Source organism: Taudactylus pleione, unplaced genomic scaffold (assembly GCF_031769625.1).
Source record: "Taudactylus pleione unplaced genomic scaffold, aTauple2 ptg000538l, whole genome shotgun sequence".
Lineage (NCBI taxonomy): Eukaryota > Metazoa > Chordata > Amphibia > Anura > Myobatrachidae > Taudactylus > Taudactylus pleione.
Window position 1 is genome coordinate 305,711 of NW_028284940.1, and position 20,611 is coordinate 326,321.

The window sequence follows — 20,611 nt, forward strand, 5'->3', positions numbered from 1 at the left end:
TATTCATATGCTTGGCAGGATCACACTTTAAAATATTTGGGAATCCACTTAACAGCTACTACTAACAGTCTAATTGCAGCTAATTATCTTACTCTGATTCGACAATTGTCATTGTTAAACTATTGGATGATGTACAATGTATCATGGATGGGCAGGCTTTCAGTCTTAAAGATGGTTGCACTGCCAAAAATATTGTATATTTTTCGGACAATACCCATATTAATTCCAAACTATATCCATATCAAGATCCAAACACTTTTTACTTCCTATATATGGAAGGGTAAGAAACCCAGATTGACACGAAAACAACTATCCCTACCAAAATCAGAAGGTGGTCAGGGACTTCCAGATTTACATTGGTACCAAATAGCATCTTTGTTAGCACAATTAACCCCTTGGTTCTCAAAAGAAAAATTAAAGCCTTGGGTCCAGCTTGAATGTGATATGGTTTCACCCTTCCCGCTCACTGACTGTTTAAATTCCGTGGGTTGAAAGATCCATAGCGGTATCCACAACCAGAAAAGCCTGGTTGGGAATGGTTAAAGTGATTTCAGATATTTACCCTCAACCGGCTTTACTCTTGAAGAGTTGGCTACTCTTATCTTGTCATTTTACTCAAATTAACACACAATTTAACACTTCTTTTCGGGAGTTTTATAAATAACTACAACTCAGACATTGGCTACACAGTATAACTCCATCCCCTCATACTGTCCATGATCTTCCTAAACTTAGTCAATCAACTAAATAAAGTTAATAGCAAAGGCGGTATCACATGGTGGTACTTCTACCTAACTACACCTACAGAATTTAATAAACCTACAACAATACAGAAATGGGAAGTAGATCTATCCTGCGTCTTCTCAGAAGACGATTGCCGTCTAATTTTTAAAACAAGTTTTAAATTATCCAAATGTATATCCCATATGGAACAGTATTATCGATTACTCCATCAATACTTCACTCCTAAATTAATGCATACCATCTCACCATCCCAATCTAATCCATGTTGGAGGAAATGTGGCCACGTGGGCTCCTTACTCCACATATTTTGGTCTTGCCCCTGTATCACTATATCATGGAGAAAGCTGTTTACTCTGATATCTAAAATTTTAAAGATCTCTATATGTCCACATCCTGTTATAGCTCTTTCACATATATAAGGAATCCCTGACTATAAATGAACGATATATAATGGGACACATCCTTATAGCAACTAAAATTAGGATTGCTCAATTATGGTGTTCTCCTATGATTCCTACTTTGGAAGAGATAGAGAATAATGTCCAACACCACTGTGAGTTTGAAACAGCAGGAATATACTATTCCTCATCGACATTAAATCCGCTGATTCAGTGGTTAAACTGGTCAGACTACTGGGCATCAAAACCCAAGCTATGAAATCCCAACATATAATTGCTGACAAATAACCGAGTATAAATAGCTCAATGGATAATTTAGGGAAAGTTGACTTATCTGGTCCTATTTAACATTTCGACTATCCGGATGGTTTTAGTCGGAGGTTTATATTTTTTCAGACTAGTTGTATGTTATTAATGTTAACTAGAACTATCTATTATTGCTATATATTGGATGACAAGAATGGATGTAATTTCTGGACTGTACGAATATTTCTCTGTTATATTTGTATTGTTATATGCAAATAATGTATCTATGATCTTTGTCCCCTACTTTTCTTTCTCTTTTTTTATTTCTGTACCCCAGCTCTTTTCTATATAATTTTGAAACAATAAAAATGTAATGTTTAAAAAAAAAATGGAGCAGCGGTTGCACCCGCGCTCTTGATAGGGAAAGTCTCCAGGGGTCCGGCGGCTTACACCCTCTCTCCACAGCCGAAGCGCTGGGAAAAGGCGTCACGGCATGTTAGGCCGTTATGTACAGACGCGACTGGACGCGCCGGAGCAGCAGCCTGTGCATGGTGCATGCGTCCGACCTCTGAGCTAAGGTCATAGGGCCATTTATGGTGCTGCACACCGGAGGCAGGTGTCTGTCTTCCTTACACTTTTTCAGAGGATCCCAGGGCATTGGAAGTCTGCAGGTGTGCCACAAAATGGGTGCAGAGCCTTCTGCCTAACGGCCAAATAGGACCCAGTCTAGGTAAGTCCCTTTAGTGGGCATTTATACACATTTAGGTTTTAGCTGTAACTACTGTTGGAACTAGAAGAAATTGAATAAGGAAAAGCATTTAAAGCGCCTGTATGCTGCCTCTGATAAACCATATCAGGCAAGGGATGGTAGTTGGTGAGCATTGTGCTCAGAAGAGTCCCACCCCTCGGCAGCCTAACCAGCTTCAAGAGTAAAGGTGCATACACACGTAACGATTTTTTGAACGATTTGTCGATAACGACGTCGTTATCATTAAATCATTCAAAAAAATCGTTCAGTTTGAGTTATAATGATGAACGATAATCACAAATGCGCACTCCCGTTTCTAATTTGAAAGTTATCGTTCATTGTCCATTTCAGACTACCCAACATGACTATTTTCATTAAGAGAAGGAACATGATTCATTCATCGTTCAAAAAATCGTTCATTACACTTCAAAAAATTGTTCACTTTTTCTAGGGAAAATCTGACAGAAAATCGTTGGTTACAAAATCGTTACATGTGTATGCACCTTTAGATACATAAAAACACTTTTTATTTTTCATCCAGTTCATTAAAGAAGAGTTTTCAACTTTGCATATGTCTAAAAGTTCTTTGATTATAAACATGATGCTATCTCTTCTGAATATGGTCTCCTAGAGGAGTGTGATTTGTCCAGTGAGGAGTCTGGAGAGATGTGAGAGCTTTTAATATTGAATTGGTTGAAAGCATGTTGAAAATGTATATAAAACTATGAATTATAAAGAGGTTCCAGAACAAAAGGTTGAGCAAGAATTACTGTTTGTGAACAGGGAACTTCTACCTCACTTTACTCAAAGTGATGAAGAAATTGTATCTAACAGTGGTAAATGTAGATAAAAGGCAAAGTAACTTTATTTGTATTGAAAGTATATATCTTAGTAAAGATAATGATTTGCTTAATTGGTGCTCATTGCCTAAAGTGGACGCTGGATGGGGTAGCATGTAAGGATACCATGGATAAAAGAATAGACCAGTCAATAAATTACGTATTTCTACTTCTGTATCTCTGTTTCAAGGGCAATAAGACTCTGGTGTGCATCTTTGTATATAGATATTGAAGAAAGGATATCAAAACAATACCTTTGAGAAAGTTAGATATTCAATAGCTTTCTGCATAAACTCTATGTGAGGCATTTTTGTACACTGATGTATGCAGCGAGATCTATGGCTATAGGGGTTGTAGCAAGGAGAGCTTTATGCTATGATCATGGATGGCTGATGCGAATTAGAAAACAAAACAGGTTGGCTACGTTACCCTATGAAGGTTCCTTTTATATTTTGGAGTAAATTAGATTCTCTGATACAAAGGGTGACGGGAGGTAAATCTTATCAATTTACCTCAGGATAATCGGAATGGACTACAGACCTGGTCGCCAATATATATAGGAGGTATTCCTCAGGAATGACATAAATACAGAAATTAGCGCAATCCAATAATGTAAATATAAATAATATATATATATATTATGAAATCATTAAGTGGCAGATGAAAATGAATAATGAAACAATTTAATGTCTAAATAAATATAACATATAAAATCACATACACATCGCACTAATCATGTGTATAAGAATGGCAATAGATTGGATAAAGAGTCCCAACAAATGTTGAATGAAATGAAGTTTAATAAAACCATAATATATGGTATGCACATACTTCGGAGAGTTATTATAGTAGCACACTGGAATGCTTTTATATTATGACCTAACCTGCAGGTAGGTGAATGCCGCAAATGGTGTCCAATTGATTGCTGTGACCTTGGTACAGGTGGTATCCCTTTGGATCCTGGAAAATATGTGCAAATTGGTGCAAACCTGTTTAGGGGTACCAATAAATCCTGTGGTCTTGCAGCTGGAAATTAGGACGAGCTGACTGCTTGATGGTATAGAAGATGCTTCAAAGCGTGCTGTGTTGGATCAATCCAGACCTGTACACTCTGCAATACTCAGGGACAATACTCTGTTACTGAACTCAGTGAAATGATATGTACGCATATAGCCTGTCTCACCTGACAGCCTCAGGAATGACCAGACCATCCTTTTAGGTAGAATCTTAGGATATTCAATCCTAAACAGCAATGATTACAGGGACCCTTTAGAAATAGCAATAGGGGGAAGATTATTACAGTGTGTAAATCAATGGATTCATTATATTCAGAATAAATGGATATAGAATAGAGTTTGGGAATCAAGAATGCCAATTACGAGTGGAAAAAGATGGCTATGGAAGGCAATTTAGCAAAATTTATCAGCCTTCAAGCAGTAAAACTAGTACCTACTGTAGTAAGGGAAACCAGTTCTAATCAGCACTTTTCTGATAAAAAAAAAAATCATCAGGAGAATTCAGGATCATCTTGGATCTAGGAGAAATGCACAAAACTTTCAAAATGGACATGCTAAAATCTATTCTAGCAGGAATTTTGGAATGCCTTAAAGCTGGGTACACACACAACAGATATATCTGCAGATCAAGTGATCTGCATATGGTTGTTCATATACACTGTACAACCATCATCTGTCTTGTGCAAGTGCTGGTCGGCAGACTTCCCGTCGGAGCCGGATTTACAGTTCATGGGGCACTAGGCAAGTAACACCCGTCCCTACAAGGAAAAAAATTCTACATAAAGTAAAAGTATTCTGCATGGAATAAAGTATTTTTTAAGGGATTTTAACCTGCTGAAAGAACAAGTACTGTGACGATATAAGTACCGTCATAGTACCTATGCTGTTTATATGGGGAAGCTTCACTGTTGAAAACTGGCTAACTTTACTGCCAACTGGGTTTTTCTACTTCAGGGTCCATAGGGTATCCACAGGATACCTTGGGTATAGGTGTGACGTCAGTCGCAGGGCACCAAAGAGTTAAGCTTTCAGCCTCCCAGGATGCACTAGGTCCCCCTCCTATACCCCGCCCCCGGGCCAAGGCACCTCAGTTTAGTTTGGTGCCCGGCCGGAGTCGGGTGCACCTGTTGGAGTGGGGGCTAGAAGAGCCCCTGAAGCTTTTTCTTCATGCAGCTGTGGCTGCACATCTGGATGAACAGCATGGACAGTCAGTCCTGACGTCCATGCTGTCTTCCCTACACCCCGCCGGTACCAGAACGCCGGTACTGATCCGGGGATGCTGGTGGGCGTCTGGGGTCACAGCTAGCGGTGACCCCAGATGCTCCGGACCATGGCCGGATTCAAGGGGGACAGAGGTAAGCAGCGGGGTCCCGCGGTGGGTCCCCGCTGATCACATGGTCCTAAGTCCCCAGGCAGGGGGCTCCCTGGGGACTGGCTGCAGCGTGGAGCCAGGCGACCAACCTGCGCTTCCACTACCCCCTGGGACAGCGGACCGCAGCAGAGCGGTAGCGCTGCGGCGTCCCAGGGGTTAAATGCATGCCAGGGGAGCGCGCCTTCCCTGTCTCACAGCCGGCGCCTCCCCCGCTGCACACAGCCCTCTCTGCACTGTGCTGACTGGTCCTGTGTCAGCGCTCCTCCCCCAGGCCAGCTTCTCTCTGCTCCTCGGCGGCCATCTTCTCTGCAACGCATGGTGAACGCTGCTGGAAGTCTGGAAGGAAGCATCGTGGTCTGGGTCCCCCCGCATACCTCTCCTCCGCTGTGGCTCAGGTCTGTGTATGCAGCGCTGTGTCCTACCAGGCCCTGTGTCTGTGTAGTTGAGTGATCAGCGCTGTTAGTGCAGGAATTGTTATTTCTCTGCATAGTATGTGACTGCTAGCGCTGCCTGTAACTTTTCTTCTCTAAACTGTCAGCTTTATTACTGTCCCTGTTCTTTCTGCTAAAGCCCTTGCGGTGCGGTGCTGCAGGGTGGTCTCTCGCCTATTTAATACTTAATTGGTGAGAGAGGTCACATACGTGGTGCCATCATGTCTGAAAGTGATTTTCCCCTCCGGCTACAGTGTACCACGTGCAAAGTACCGTTAGCGGAGGGGGAGGGTAGCGCGGAGGGCCTTTGCCGGCAGTGTTTGTCCATGGCGCGGCCTATTACGGTTACAGCACCGGTACAGGAGCCGCCCTGGGCTTGTTTCGCTCAGGCGTTAACAGCTTTAGTGGGCCAGTTAGCTCCGCAGCCCGCGTTTACTCCGATGGGTTTGTCCCAGCAGTCTGTGGTGTCGTCACCCATGCAGGGGTTCCCACGACAATTGGTGGTACCCCACAGTCTCCCTATTTCCCCGCTCCCGGGTTCTCAGGAGCCAGCGTGGGTTAACTCCCTGACGAGTTCTGTACAGCACTTGTCGGATGTGTTGCAAGGGGAGTCTGTGATGCGGCCTCATAAAAGGCCGGTGGCGTCTCTGTCCGCTCCTTATGAGGATGACGAAGGGACGTCTGATGATGGGGAGATTCTGGATCCTTACGATCAGGAACCTTTCCATACTAAGGACGCTGATGCTAAGTCCAAAGTATATATTCCTGGACTTATTCGGGCGGTCCGCACAGCCTTGGTGATTGAGGACGAAGTTCCCCCAGCGGCTAAATCTAAGTATGCCTTTTTCAAAGATGTGAAGGGCGATGCCACAGTCTTTCCTCTTTCGGGTCAGTTGGTGGACCATTTAGAGGAGGCGTGGAAACAACCTGGCAAAAGATACCAGCCGCAGAGACGCCTGGCGGTGGCTTATCCGTTCGCGGATAATTATTTTGCTAAGTGTGAATCCCCTCCACAGGTGGATTCTCACGTGACCCGTCTTGTCCGTAGTGCCACATTGCCGATGCCATCCATGTCCTCCCTTAAGGTTGCTACGGACCGCAAGGTAGAAATCTGCCTGAAGTCCGCTTATTCCCTTGCAGGGGGGGGCAGCACGGCCGGCTATGGCCATTTGCTGGGTTGCCAGAGCGATGGAGCGCTGGGCGGATTCATTAGAGGCTTCTTTTGAATCCGACTGTCCGGCCGAACAGGCGGAGTTGATTGGCAATCTCCGTGATTCGGCCACCTACATCAACGAGGCGGCTCTAGACATTAGTACTCTGGTGTCTAGAATTTCTTCAGCAGCGGTAGCTGCTCGTCGCACCTTGTGGCTGCGATCCTGGAAGGCGGACGCAGATCCAAGAAAGGTCTGGAAGCGTTGCCGTTTACCGGAGAAGTTCTCTTCGGTCCGGATCTGGATAAGATTGTGGCCACGCTGGCGGCAGCCAAATCTGCTTGTCTCCCGTCGGCCGCTGCTCCTTCTGGTTCTGGACCATCGTCCTTTCGGTCATCTAGGGCCCAGGGCAGGCCCAAACCACAGTCGTTTCCTCGACAGGCTGGCCCTAAGAAATCGGTCAAGCCCCGGAAACAGGCATGGAGTACCAGACGTCCGGCCCCCAAGCCAGATGACAAGCCTGCGGCCTGACGGTCCGGGTCTCCCCTTGGGGGATCCCAGGGTGGGAGGCCGCCTGCTGCAGTTCTCCCGGTGTTGGTCGTTCACTACGACAGACACTTGGGTTCTGGAGGTGGTCTCTCACGGGTACGCCCTCTCCTTCCGGCACAGACCCCCGGCTCGATTCTTCACCACGGGTCTACCATCAGACCGGAACAAGGCTACGGAGCTGCGGAAGGTATTGCACACTATGCTCCAGGCTGGAGTTATAGTGCCTGTTCCATTCTCCCAGAGGGGCCAGGGTTTCTATTCAAATCTATTTTTGGTACAGAAACCCAATGGGTCATATCGTCCGATTCTCGACCTCAAAGCACTCAACAAGTCTTTGCGGGTCCCGAAGTTTTGGATGGAGACCCTACGGTCCATCATTCTGGCGCTGGAACCTGGGGACTACATGGTGTCATTGAACATACAGGACGCTATGGCGGTCATGGCAGCTTCTCTGCGGCTGCAAGGAGTCCGCATGTTGCCGTACTTGGACGACCTGTTATTGGTGGCAGGATCTCCAGAGCTCCTGTTACACCACTTGGACCTGACCATTGCACTGCTGCAACGGCACGGCTGGCTAATCAACTGGCAGAAGTCCACTCTAATCCCGTCTCGGAGGATTCTGCATCTTGGAGCCTTATTGGACTCGGGACAGCAAAGGATCTTCGTGACGGAGGACAAGATCTCTGCTTTACAGTCAAGGGTGCGCAGTTGTCTGCACAGCCGCCGGGTGTCCTTACACTCGGCGATGAGGTTACTGGGCTCCATGGTGTCGGTGTTCGACATGGTGGAATACGCCCAGTTTCACTCCAGACCTCTGCAGCACCTGATCCTGTCCAAGTGGAACGGGCTGCCTCAGTCTCTGAAGTTCCAGACGATTGTGCTCACCCCGGAGGCTCGCCTGTCCCTTGCGTGGTGGTTAAAGACGACCCACCTCAACAAGGGACGTCCGTTCTGGGTTCCAAATTGGGTCCTGTTGACAACGGACGCCAGTCTTCGGGGCTGGGGAGCAGTTTCGGGTCCACACTTGTTCCAGGGCAGGTGGACACCGACAGAAGCGGAGCTTCCAATAAATATCTTGGAACTCCGTGCGGTCTTCAATGCTCTCCTGCAGGCACAGCGGTTTCTCCAGGGTCACCCGGTGCAGGTCCAGTCGGACAATGCTACCACCGTGGCCTACATAAACAGGCAAGGAGGAACTCGCAGTCGGGCGGCTCTCGTAGAGGTCTCTCGGATCCTGGTTTGGGCGGAGCGCAATCTTCCGGCCATATCAGCGGTCTTCATCCCGGGAGTGCTAAATTGGGAGGCGGACTTTCTAAGTCGCCAGGACGTTCATCCAGGGGAATGGTCCCTGCACCCGGACGTTTTTCAACTACTGGTGGACAGGTGGGGTCTTCCAGAAATCGACCTCATGGCGTCCCGGCACAACAACAAGTTGCCGGTGTACGGGTCTCGCACAAGAGACGAAGGGGCGTCTCTGGTGGATGCTCTGTCCGTCCGGTGGACGTTCAGGTTCGCATACCTGTTCCCTCCGGTCTCCCTTCTTCCACGGGTAATCCGGAAATTCAAACAGGAAGGAGGGACGCTCCTGTTGATAGCTCCCGCGTGGCCCAGACGGCACTGGTTCTCAGACCTTCAGGGTCTGTCCGTGGACAGTCCTCTGCGGTTGCCGCTACGACCGGACCTTCTGTCTCAGGGTCCTTGTCTTCACCCGGACCTGACTCGGCTGTCTTTGGCGGCGTGGCTGTTGAGACGGCCATGCTGAGGTCCTGGGGGTTTTCCAGCTCTGTGGTGCGTACCATGTTACGAGCTCGGAAACCGTCTTCCGCGAGGATATACCATCGCGTGTGGCATACGTTCTTCCAGTGGTGTCGACCGAGAGGTTATGCACCGCGGGAGTTTCGTCTGTCTCGGATTCTCGCCTTCCTGCAAGCGGGACTAGATCATGGGCTTCGCCTTGCTTCTTTGAAGGTACAGGTTTCGGCCCTATCTGTCTGGTTTCACCGTAGGATTGCTACAATCCCGGATGTGCGCACCTTTATGCAAGGTGTTCTCCGTATTCAGCCGCCCTTTGTTCCACCTGTGGCGCCTTGGGATTTGGCTGTGGTCCTGAGGGCTCTCCAAGGACCGCCGTTTGAACCACTGGGCTCAGTGGATATTAAATGGCTAACAGCTAAGACTGTGTTCCTTCTGGCCGTTGCTTCAGCCAGACGTGTTTGAGTTAGGGGCTCTTTCTTGTAGACCCCCTTTCTTGGTTTTTCATGGGAACAGGGCAGTGCTCCGCACTCGGCCCGAGTTTCTTCCCAAAGTTGTTTCCCAGTTTCATGTTAACGAGGAAATAGTTGTTCCGGCCTTTAACTCACCGGGTCTTTCCGTGGGTGAGGCCTCTTTGGATGTTGTGCGGGCCTTAAGGACTTATGTTGACCGCACTTCTTTGTTTAGGAAGTCGGACGCTTTGTTGTCCTCTATGGCTTCTGTAAAAAGGGTTGGCCTGCTTCAAAGCAAACTTTGGCAGCCTGGATCCGTATGGCTATTTCTGAAGCTTATCTTCATGAAGGCCTACCGGTCCCTCCTTCTCTGAAGGCTCATTCCACTAGGTCTGTGGGTCCTTCGTGGGCAGCTCGACGTGGTGCCTCGGCAGTTCAGATCTGCAAGGCTGCTACGTGGTCTTCTGTCCATACCTTCGTGAGGTATTACAGGTTTGACACCTTCGCCTCTCAGGATGCTTCCTTCGGGCGGCGGATTCTCCTTTCTGCACAGGAGCGTCCCCACCCTTAAAGGATACTGCTTTGGGACATCCCCAAGGTATCCTGTGGATACCCTATGGACCCTGAAGTAGAAAATATGAGATATGGTAAGAACTTACCCTTGTTATCTCTATTTCTACGAAGTCCATAGGGTTCCACAGGACTCCCGCCCTGTCGCACCTGTGCTGCAGATGGGCTTTGCTCTGGTCACCGGTTTTCCGTCTCCCTCTGGTGAGAATGTGATTCTTGTATGTGTCCAGATCTTTGTTCTCTCTCTTCCTTCTCCTCCTCCGGCCTATGGCTTGGTAACTAACTGAGGTGCCTTGGCCCGGGGGCGGGGTATAGGAGGGGGACCTAGTGCATCCTGGGAGGCTGAAAGCTTAACTCTTTGGTGCCCTGCGACTGACGTCACACCTATACCCAAGGTATCCTGTGGAACCCTATGGACTTCGTAGAAATAGAGATAACAAGGGTAAGTTCTTACCATATCTCATATTTTTTCCCAAAGAGGCAGCTAGGAAGGAAGCCTCCCTAGAGAGAGGTAGCAAGGAAGGGAACCCCTAGAGATAAACAGCGATTTCCCCCAGAGAAAGCAGGTAGGGAGTAAGCTTCCCCCAGAGAGAGGCAGCTAGCAACATTGACCATTGTTGTTTAGTAAACACTGATGGTTTGATGCTGATTGCCATTGATGGCAAACCATTGACAGAGTTCCAATGTTTCTCTGCAATTAATGGCTGAGTTCCGATGGTAAGGTGGCAAGTTTTCTTTCCCCATCTCTTAGCCCCACTCTCCTTCTCTGATGAGCCCTCCAAGGTTAAGTGTCCACATTTGTGCCGCTCACTGATGATAAACCACTCTGTGTCCATCCCTACCTTCGAAGGAGAGTTAAGCAGAGTGTTTTGTGGATTTTGTGCAAAGCTGCAATTATGTCAATACAGCAGGAGATGTACGACACCCCCTGCTGCATTTGCGATCCCAGCACTGCTTTGGAGGTCGCAGACGGGGATCACCAGCGTGCGTGGATGGCACTGGGCCTCCAGCCAGCTGAGTAAGCCTCAGCTTACTCAGGCTGGCCAGCTTTGGAACAGATCCTGGGCTTGACACTTCTGGAAAATGGGGCGGACATGCCCCCGTTTTTGGGAACAGTGGCCGACCTCGCTCCCGCACCACCACTTAAATGCCTCTACCGGTGGGGGCGTGGCCACGGCAGCAATAGTGTAGGACACAGGGACTCTGAGCTCTCCGGCTGATAATCCTGCTTACCCCTCCTGAGACCCCTATATCAACATTACTACCCTGCTGTTTCTCACATACCTTGCCAGGAACCTGCTGACTTGGTTGGAGCTGTGTGGAGTGAAGAGAGTGGCTCTTGAGGGCCTCCATTGCATTCCCTGGGCCTGCCTGTCTTTTGATCCTGTGACTCCAGAGCTGCACCCAGGCCTCTCCTCTCCTGTTGGCTTCTGTATTACGCAGCCTGTCTGTGCCTGACAAGGGGGCTTTGCTGGGAGCTTCTGGTCTGCTTCTCCTGCCTGGCTTGTGTTTAGAGTCAGGGTCAGGGAGGTTATCTCTGAGTCTGATACTGCCGGAGTTCTGCCAGACATCACTATTTCTCCCTGCTCTGTGTGGAGAACTGTCAGCTCTGCAACTGTGGGACTCAGCAACACTTCTCTACCTGTGAGTGATTTCTAAGTTTGGAGGGATCTCTGCCTGTTGCTGCTGCTGTGTCACTACCTGTGCATTTATATATTCTACCTAGTCTCCTACATTATTCTCCTACATTATATTAATACTATGGGGAAGCAGAAACACGTCTATCTAATCTGGAAGATTCCCAGACCCCACTACAGGCTCAAGTGGCCTCCCTGACATCCCAAATGTCCGCAATGCAACAAAATTTCCGATATGGAGGGCAGACTGCGCCGCAATAACGTGCGGTTCGTTGGTCTCCCGGAAAGAGAGGAGGGGTCTTCACCTGAAACATTCCTTGAGAAGTGGTTGGTGGATACATATGGCAGAGACTCATTTACTAACCAATTTGCTGTGGAGAGAGCGCATCGGATCCCTACCCGTCCCCTGCCGCTCCACCGCGCACATTTATAGCCAAATTTCTTCATTACCAGGACCGTGATACTGTGCTTCGATTGGCTCGAGTTAAAGGGCTACTGGAACGCAACGGTGTCAAAATTTCTGTGTTTCCTGATTTCGCAATGGATGTCCAAAAAGACAGAGCTAAATTCCTTCCAATAAAGCATCATCTCCGGGATTTAAATCTTCAGTACGCTATGATTTTTCCATCTAAGTTGCGAGTGGTAGCGGATGGAGAGTCAAAATTTTTCTCTACACCACGGGAGGCTGCGGCGTGGCTGCACCGGAGATCTCCTGGGAACAGGCAAATGGCACCGGAATGACTGTACTGATTGCATTTACTGATTATATTTGTTTATGGCCAGAAATTGCTAGTGTCATTACGACATTAAATAGGCCTTTTTCTGATATTCCAATATTTATATTTATATAATAGTATTTATGTTGTGATATTGTTCTATGTCCCACTCCCCTTACTGGGTATATTTCTTTTTTTTTCTGGTAGGGTTTTTATTTGTTTATGTTGATATTTCGGTCAAAATATGGCCGGAGAGTTCCGTTGTATTGGTGGTTATTTTTATCCCAGTGCCTTTTACACCTATAAGGATCGAGTAGTTGTATCCTGTGGATTTTAGTGTAGTTTAGTTTAGTTTTGGGTTTAAGTATGCCTAAGTTCGGGTGGGTATACAGGGTGGGGGGTGGCTTTGGAATGGTTGTCCAGTTTTTTTCTTACAAATGTTTTTCTTTATTTTTTCTTTACCACACTATTTTCAAGGTAACTTCAATTATGCTTTATAGTTCAATGTATTACAATGGTGAAACTTTTAACATGGAATGTCCGTGGGGTTAATGATCGTTTAAAGCGCTCTTTGGCCTTTAAAATGATTAAGCAATGTGGCCCTGATATTTCTTGTCTAATGGAGACGCATTTGGTCGGGAGTAAGGTACTAGCTCTAAAAAGACCATGGGTGGGATGGGCTTATCACTCCTCACATACTTCATCGTCCAGGGGTGTCTCCATTCTTATTAATAAATCTGTCCCTTTTTCTTTTACTGCGGTCCAAACTGACCCTTATGGCAGATATGTGTTTCTGGATTGTGTACTGTATTCTAAGCCCATTTTATTGTTAGCAGTGTACATCCCCCCTCCTTTTTCATATGATGTTTTAAAAAAAGCTGCTGAATTTGTGGCCCGTTCTCCAGATACGCCAGTGCTCTGTTTGGGAGACTTTAATAATATAATGGACCAGTCTATGGATAAGTGGCGTGAGTCTTCAAGTTCTCTTTCTAAAGGTGGTGAGGGCTTTGCTAAGTTTGTAACTGATTTCGGATGGGTTGATGCGTGGCGAGTTAAACACCCTGGAGTACAACAATTCTCTTGTTTTTCCTCCACGCATCACTCTCTCTAGATTGGATTTGGCCCTGGTGTCCCCATCTGTTGTACCTAATATAACTAACATTGAATATAAAGCCAGAGGAATCTCAGATCACTCCCCACTTCTGGTAGAATTGAATGTGTAGTCCTAGAGGTCTCCGTTTATGGAAACTACACCCCTCTTGGCTTCTTCAAATGGGTGCAGGTTCAGAGCTGGAAGTTATGTGGGATGGCTATTTTACTGACAATGTGGGATCTACCTCTGTAGCTAATGTTTGGGACGCCTTCAAGGCCTATTTACGTGGGTCTCTGATCAAAAGGGTAGCAGAATTAAAAACATTTTACAGGGAAAAAGAACGTGTTTTGGAGATGGCCTGTAGAAATCTTGAGTTGGATTACTTGGGGGACAGGTTGGAATCTTCACGTTTAAAATGGTTGACTGCACAGACAGAGTGGACTGATCATTTGACAGATAGAATGAACCGTAGACTGTTATTTCGTTCTCATTTATATTATATGCAGGCTGACAGAACTGGTAGTTTTCTGGCACACTTGGTTCATGCTGATCGTCCTTCTGCTGTTGTCTCTGAACTAATTGGGCCTGAGGGTTCTATGGTCACATCTACACAAGATATTGCAGAGGTTTTTAGTTTATTTTATAAAAACTTATATCAAACACAGTTGACTGAGGACGTGAATGCTTTGTCATTATATGTTGCTTCTGCTAGGCTTCCAAAATTGTCATCCGAGGCTCGGGCGTATTTAGATGCCCCATTGACCCTGGAGGAGGTAGATGCTGCGATTAGTTCCTTTCCCGGTAACAAGGCACCCGGATCTGATGGGATTCCCATAGAGATATATAAAAAACATGCTCGTATCTTTGTTCCAAGACTTTTAGATCTTTTTATGGGCTCTATGAAGAGAATTTGTTCTCTCCATCTATGTCTGAAGCCATAATTGTTGTGCTCCCTAAACCCGGGAAGGACCCTAGATACCCCGATTCCTATAGGCCAATTTCTCTAATTCCCACAGATGCCAAAATTTTGAGATCCTTTCTATTCGGCTAAACACTGTTATTACTTCGGTTGCTCACCCAGACCAATCAGGATTTATGCCAGGCAAGTCGACGTCGGAGAACATTAGAAGGCTGCACACTCACTTACAGGCCTCCCATGGCGAGGAATCGTCCTCTGTTATTGTGTCATTAGATGCTGCAAAAGCATTTGACTCTGTGGAGTGGCCCTTTCTGTGGGAGGTCATGTTATGTTTTGGGTTTGGGCCGGTGTTCTTGAAATGGGTAAAACTTATGTATGCGAACCCTACTACCAGGGTGTCAGTGAATGGGTTTATCTCCCCATCCTTCCCCCTGTCTCGGGGCACAAGACAGGGTTGCCCCTTGTCCCCAACCCTGTTTGCATTGGCTATTGAGCCGTTAGCCTGTATTATACGTTCTCACCCTGATATTATAGGTCTACAATTGGGTAATAGAATGGACAAAGTTTCCTTATATGCAGATGACTTATTACTTTTTTTTTCTCACTATGTAACAGCTATGCCTGTGGTTCTTCAAGTCATAGAACAATTTGGAATTTTTTCTGGTCTTAAGATAAACTGGGACAAATCATCTATCCTTCCTCTTAGGGGGTTGTATCCGACTGTTCCCATTATCACTCTCCCTCTCTGTTGGGTAAATAAATTTAAATATTTAGGTATCTGGATAACTAATTCCCCAAAGGACTATATAGTATTGAATGTTGAGCCCCTGTTTGTCTACTTAAAGGGCAAACTTCAGTCCTGGTGCCGGCTCCCTCTTACCATTACTGGTAGAATTAACTTAATCAAGATGGTGGTGCAGCCAAAATTTGTGTACGTTTTGCAGCATTCTCCTGTTTTTATTACAGATACATTGTTTAGGCGTTTGACTAGTCTTCTTTCTTCATTGGTCTGGGTGAATCGTCGACCACGTATTCAATTGGCAGCTCTGACCCGATCTAGGTCTGGGGGAGGTTTGGCTCTTCCAAATTTAAAATTTTATTATTATGCGGCGCAGATGGCACATATACGGTTATGGCTTCAAGATGACTCCCCTAATGCCCTGCACGTTTTGTTGGTTTCTCAGATTTTCCCTAACTTTACACCATTACAGGCCTTGCTTGCGGGTAGAATTATACAGAAAGGCCCTCCCCTGTTGATGCAAGCTATTAAGATATGGAAATTGGTATCTACTATTCTACAGTTTACGGGATTAGATCCAGACACTTCTCTATGTAGTTATCGTATATTACCTGAACTGGCCTCTTTACAGCTTGAGGCGACATGGGGTTCTAACGGTGTAACTACATTGGGTCATTTATATGACACTTCAATTCTTAAATCTTTTGCGCAACTCCAAGAAGCTCATCATCTCCCTCAATCATATTTCTATAGATATTTACAATTACAGCATGCTCTCTTAGCTCAATTTTCAGATGGCCATCCTCTAATTCAAATATCCCCATTGAAGTCATTCCTTTTATCTTTTGGTCCCCGGAAGACGCTTTCTTACTTATACTCCTATATATTGTCTTCTTATCATAAGGATAGTTTACCACATCTTAGATCAAAGTGGGAGAGAGATATTGGCCTTATAAGTGATACGGAATGGGATAATGCTCTAGAAGCTCCTCGTATTTCCATGACTTCTATAAGATTTCAACAGATTCAACTGTTTATTCTACACCGTACCTATTTAACTCCTGTTCGTTTGCTAAAATTTGGGGGGAGAGCATCTGACATATGCCCTAAGTGTAAAATTAGTAGCGGTACTTTCTGGCACCTTCTATGGGATTGTCCGGTAGTTAGCATTTTTTGGAATAAGGTTCTGAGAGTTTTGTCCAATACAGGTATTGCTCCCACTTTAGCTACGCCATTGACGTGCTGTTTAGGCTCTATGGACGATGAGGTAGTGGACAGATATCTTAAGCAATACATTGTCAATATGTGTACACTAGCTAAGGTATGTGTGGCTCGGTCGTGGATGGGCTCCTACAGGACCAGATTATAATGCTTGGCTGTCCTTGGTCCGTACCACTGTTGAACATGAAAAACATTTGTTTATTTGTCGCAAAGCTGAGAAGAAGTATGAACGTATCTGGAGCAGTTGGCTTAAATCCTGTTATGCCCGTGCACTGCCTAATGATTGACCGGTATATTATTGTTAGGATAATGAGGTAGATTATTACTTTGTTGGAAGTAATGTGCTGTGTGATAAGTTGAGAGCAGAATTTATTGGGATCTAGTTGATTTTGCCAATTTTTCAGGTGTTATTTTTGACAATAATTGTATAGTGTGGTAATTTTTTTTTTTTTTTTAATGTATTTTATGTGTATGTGTGTGTATATATATATAATATATATATATATATATTATATATTATATATTTATTTTTTTCCTCTGTTTATTGTTTTGGTATACAGATTAATAATAATAATAATAATGTTATATTTTTTATAAGCAATGGATCTGGTATGCAGTTAGTAGATCTAGGTTTTATATTCCAGATACTGTTATTTGATTCGGTATTTGTGTGTGTGTATATATATATATATATATATATATATATATATAGTGCTCACTAAGGCTGCATAGACGTAGGCTGTGTTAGATGAAAAGTGTGTGATTATAAGTGTAATTACAATATGATAACTAAGTCGGAGTTACGCCGTAGATCTTATTAGTAATATGCGCACCATGCAAAGACTGATGTGACTTCTCCTTCTCTGAATTTCACAGGTAATTATCACTACTGCTCCCATCAGATGCTGTTTTATTGATTGCCACAGCACAGTTTTGAAAAATTTATATTCTATAAACTGGAGGAAAACAAACTGAAAACCAGAACAAGCAACTTATTTATGTGAATTACCAAAATCAACATCTTCTGCTTCAGGATTATCCAGGAAACTCCATACTACACTAACTGCTTGGACATAACACTTCGGACTGGATCGGCTTGGTACATTGTAATTTTGCCCTCATACTACATAAACTCTTGTATGTATTGCCTTTTCCCATTGTGTCACATCTATCCACTTTAATCATTTATTAATAACTAATTCCTGCACCCATTACTCACATGCCTCTCTTTATGTATCACTTTCGGAGCTGCACTCATACATTATAATAATAATAATAATAATTTTATTTATATAGTGCTTTTCTCCTAAAGGACTCAAAGTGCTTTACATTTACAGTACATTTACATTGGCATTGGCAGCACTGTTCTTTTATCTCGATTTTGAACATTTAACAACTTTAATCCACACTGTCTCTACATCACACAGCCTCCACTCCAGTTTTCATCTCACTTATTACCTCGTCCATAGCATGAACACTCTTACTTCAAACACCCCCCTTAATCAGTGCCCACATAATCCTCTACTTTATCCATCCCTATCCTCCCCCTCTTGTCTCCTATGCTTCTTGTTCCCCTTTTTTTCTCTCATCAGTCTGCTTTCCAACCCTCTGCTTCTTTTCCCCCGCCATTACTGTTCCTCCATTCTCAACCACCTCCCTCCCTCCATGGCCTTGCTATCCCACCACTATGCCCACCTGGTTCTGCCTCCAGGGCTACCAAAAGAAATTCTGAGCCCGGGTACTGCAACATCCTGTGAGACCACAGCATGTTGGGCATGGCTGCACCCATTTGTGGGTAGGCCTAGCATGTGAGACGCACCCACTCACTGGAGCATGGTATAGCATCCAGCAGCTGGGATTAAAGTAGTCACTACTGTATTAGGATGGCGGGACAGTCCCATAATATATCCATTTTTTATCAGGATGTATGTAGATGCTAAAATGTAACACACAATAATTAAAGTGCTACAACCTTATTTTGTACATCTCTCATGTGAATAACACATAAACAAAATCTATTTTCTGTCATAGGGATAGATGTATGAAGGACTTAATCTTGACATAACATCAGGTTATCTTAAACACACACATACCGCAGTACATATCCTAACCCACTGATCCATGCTCCTTCCTCACTATCTACCCCATCTGTGTCACCCCTGTCTGTCTGCCCTTCCCCTTTAGAATGTAAGCTCTAACGAGCAGGGCCCTCATCCTCACGTGCTTCTCCTCCCCATACGTATAGTATAATTTACTCCTAACTCCCCACAATGACACCTAACACCTGGTTGCTCATGTCCTGCTGCTTGTTATGCAGCTATGTTTATAAACCATGTCCTTGTCCTACATTGTTTTGTATTACTATTAACTGTTTTCTTGTGTGCTCATTTATGTACTGTGTAAGGCGCTGCGGAACCTTTGTGGCGCCATATAAAAGGATAATAATAATATATATATATTTTTTTTTATTATTTATTTTGTTTGGTTATTTGTTAATGTATATCTATAAACCAATAAAAATTTACTCAATTTAAAAAAAATATGCCTCTACCGGTCAATCAGGCAGAGGCATTGAAGGGTCTGTGTGCGACTACACAGGACCCATTCTGCACACTTGTAGAATGAGTCCTGCACACGCAGATTCAGGAATCTGCGATCAACAGTGCACTGCTGAATCAGGCCATTAGACAGCAAGGAAGTAAGCCCCTAGAGAGAGAGAGAGCTCAGAAGAAGACATCCCCCAGAGAGAGAGAAAGAAGGGGAGCCTCCCAGAGACAGTTTGGAAGAGAGCCCCTATACTAAGACAGCTAGGAATAGACCCCCCAGGAAGAGACAATTAGGAATGAAACTTTTCGAGAGACAGCTAGGAAACAAGCCTCCCCCTCTCCCCAGACAGTCAGGAAGGAATAGCTCTGGAGAAAAGACAGGAGGAAACTAATATGTGGTGTGTTGGGCAACTAGTGGAGTGTGTTTGGGGATACGCTGAAAGTGGTGTGGAAGGAGGCAAATAAGTAATGAGCAGAGACAGTTGGAGAGGGGACTGATACAGTGAGAAGGGCACCTGGTATAATAAGGGCTGACAGAGACTCCTGCACACATCTGACAGCAATGCTATCCCAGCAGCTTTACACCCTGCGCCAGGGAGGATAATGAACATGAACAACAGGGGACGGGACTGGTGCTGGCGGGAGATGGGGAGCGCCGGGGGCAGCAGAGGAGCAGGTCATGTACCTTGAGCTGTACTCTGCTGACTCCAGAATAATGGCAGAGCAGACCAGCACCTGACGTCGAGCACTGCGTCAGTGACAACAGTATTAAGCAGTCACAGCGCCGGGGCCCGGGTTAGGGCAGAGATGAGTATGAGATTAGTCATAGGCATCCGTGCTGGAGGTGGACATCACTGTCACTGCACCTGCCCCCAACTCCCCACCATCGCAGGTAGCTCCGCCCACACCACACCCCCTGCTGAAGTCAGCACTGTGGATTCCCTCCCACAGAGTGGCATGAGTTAGAGAGCCGGCAGCTGTCCAATGCGCTGACAGCCTGCCGGGGCTGGAAGTTTTTAACAAGCCCAGTGGAAGAAGAAATGCTGTCCATTATTCAGCTCCGTCAGCGGGCGCCATGGGACCCTCCGGGCCCTAGGCAACCGCTTGTGTTGCCTAGCGGTCAATCTGCCACTGCTCTTCGTACACACAGCACGATGCCCCATTAAATCTGCAGATATATTGGGCATCGTATGTGCAGCAGAGCTGACGTGATATGTCGTTCAGACATATTGCTGCTACACACTGGCCGATGTGCACCAAATATATTGAATGATCAATTGATTGGCCAATATATCTGCAAGTGTGTACCCAACATAAGTCACATCCAGAAATTAAATTAGTGTTGCAACTGTGTTTTAAAATAAAGGGGTCTATTTACTAAGCAGTGTTAGGAGACAGAGTGAAAAGTGATAAGGTGCCAGCCAATCAGCTCCCAACTGTAATTTTTTCAAAAACAGACTGTGAGATGGCAG

The 20,611-nt window shown here is 45.5% G+C and overlaps 1 long non-coding RNA gene across 1 annotated transcript in view; it reads left to right on the forward strand.

The window, feature by feature from the left end:
- Positions 1–19,027, forward strand: part of LOC148500944 (uncharacterized) — a 57,514-nt gene extending 38,487 nt beyond the window's left edge. The window contains exon 3 of the long non-coding RNA XR_015870100.1: positions 17,470–19,027. This is a non-coding gene — a long non-coding RNA (uncharacterized LOC148500944). The remainder of the gene's footprint in view (positions 1–17,469) is intronic.
- Positions 19,028–20,611: the final 1,584 nt, after the last annotated feature.